Source organism: Vespula vulgaris, chromosome 7, assembly GCF_905475345.1.
Source record: "Vespula vulgaris chromosome 7, iyVesVulg1.1, whole genome shotgun sequence".
Lineage (NCBI taxonomy): Eukaryota > Metazoa > Arthropoda > Insecta > Hymenoptera > Vespidae > Vespula > Vespula vulgaris.
The window spans coordinates 1,295,767-1,298,162 of NC_066592.1; the positions used below are offsets into that span (position 1 = coordinate 1,295,767).

General features: G+C 31.5%; 1 long non-coding RNA gene across 1 annotated transcript; it reads left to right on the forward strand.

Annotated features, from left to right (window-relative positions):
• The first annotated feature begins 1,166 nt into the window (after positions 1 to 1,166).
• LOC127065136 (uncharacterized) lies at positions 1,167 to 1,933 on the forward strand. Its single transcript, XR_007781954.1, has 3 exons — positions 1,167 to 1,308; positions 1,378 to 1,520; positions 1,619 to 1,933. It is a non-coding gene; the product is annotated as an uncharacterized LOC127065136 (long non-coding RNA).
• Positions 1,934 to 2,396: the final 463 nt, after the last annotated feature.

Consider the following 2,396-nt stretch of genomic DNA (forward strand, 5'->3'; position numbering starts at 1 on the left):
ACAATATAAAAATATGCGGAGTTAAATAAATTAATATTTAAACAATAGAGCATTCGCTTAAATATTAAGCGACTCGAAACACGCGTTATACGTAACATTTATAACTCGCGAACGGTGATTTTGTCTAATATCAACAAACATAAACATTTGACTGACTTTCATGGTCATCGATTCAGTTCTCTTTCGTATTCCGAGGAGTACACATCGAAGCTCTCTCTTTCCAAACGCGAAAACTTAATAATTAATATATTTAATAAATTTATATTTGTTTAAACAATATAAAAATATGCGGAGTTAAATAAATTAATATTTAAACAATAGAACATTCGCTTAAATATTAAGCGACTCGAAACACGCGTTATACGTAACATTTATAACTCGCGAACGGTGATTTTGTCTAATATCAACAAACATAAACATTTGACTGACTTTCATGGTCATCGATTCAGTTCTCTTTCGTATTCCGAGGAGTACACATCGAAGCTCTCTCTTTCCAAACGCGAAAACTTAATAATTAATATATTTAATATATTTATATTTGTTTAAACAATATAAAAATATGCGGAGTTAAATAAATTAATATTTAAACAATAGAGCATTCGCTTAAATATTACGAGACTCGGAACACGCGTCATACGTAACATTTATAACTCGCGAACGGTGATTTTGTCTAATATCAACAAACATAAACATTTGACTGACTTTCATGGTCATCGATTCAGTTCTCTTTCGTATTCCGAGGAGTACACATCGAAGCTCTCTCTTTCCAAACGCGAAAACTTAATAATTAATATATTTAATAAATTTATATTTGTTTAAACAATATAAAAATATGCGGAGTTAAATAAATTAATATTTAAACAATAGAACATTCGCTTAAATATTACGAGACTCGGAACACGCGTCATACGTAACATTTATAACTCGCGAACGGTGATTTTGTCTAATATCAACAAGCATAAACATTTGACTGACTTTCACGGTCATCGATTCAGTTCTCTTTCGTATTCCGAGGAGTACACATCGAAGCTTTCTCTTTCCAAACGCGAAAACTTAGAAATTAATACTTTCGATAATTTTTCAATTATTTAAACAATTTTTTATGTACAAGAATTGAAGTGAAGTAATATTTAAACAATAATACATTACTGTAAACATTACAAAGATCGTAACGTGCGAGAAACTGAAAATGATTTTAATTAAAAATTTTAAAATCGAATCTTTAATTGAATTTTCCAAATACGAAGTATTAGTCTGCCTTTGTATTCGGACGAGTGAATATCGAAGACCCCTCAAGATGTCTTTCTTGTAAGTAACAAGGTAAAGCAAGTATTGCACATATTTCATAAATAATTTATACGATTTATTTTATTTCAGACTTAAATTTGAAGTACGATCTTTGGTTACGCGTGACGTCAACAAAATCGGATCTTTGATCAACTTTCATAGTTATTGAATCAGTCTTCCTTTCTACTCGGACGAGTGAACATCGAAGCTGCAATTATCAACGAATAATTAAAGTAAGTATATTTTTACATCACACATTTCTTCAATAATTAATACAATTTCTTATTATAACAGTGGTACTATAATATAATAATTTACTTTTTTGTTTCAGAACATCATTGCAATCGCGCGCGAAGCAACGATGAAATCGAGTTTTTGTATCGTTAAAATAAAAAACAAAAATTCGCGAAGTAGAAGCAATGTTTGTTCGTTCGCGTTTCGCGATTTAAACCATAAGTGTTTTTGCATAGACTGCGTGCAATGCAGTTCTTAGAGTCAGTGTTTGTTCGTAAAGTTATTTGCTTTCTTTACAGTCGCACAGACTGTATTTATAATATATAGTAGAGTTTCGCGAAATAAATTCAGTGATCGTTCGTTAATAAATAATAATATCGCGAATTAGAGTCAGTGCATCACCGAAGAGGATTTCGACCAACGTCGATGTCTACCTACCTCATTTTCAACCAACTACAAATCGTCCACCCTCAATTTCGACCTAAATCGCGGTCCAGTGTTTTGGAGCCATCGCAGAGCTTCTTAAGTAGTGAGTTAATTTTTAAATCCCTCCGATCACTCAATCATGTCGAGGACGAAAGGTCCGAATCGGCACGGGTGATTGGTTGTAATTAATTAGTAGAAGAGCAATGAGTGACCACGAGTAAATTTCTTCGGAGATTTACTCGTGAATGGTTTATTATTTTTTGATTTATTTATTATTAGATCAGGATAGGGTCTTCTTGCTTAAACGCGTTTATTATAATTATTTGAAATTTTGAATATTTTAATGCGTTTTAATAAATTCTTTTTTCGCGAAAACAGTAAGAAAACAATATTTACGAGTTTTAATAAAAAATAAGCAAGAAGACATTCGCGATGGATAGTCTCTGGAT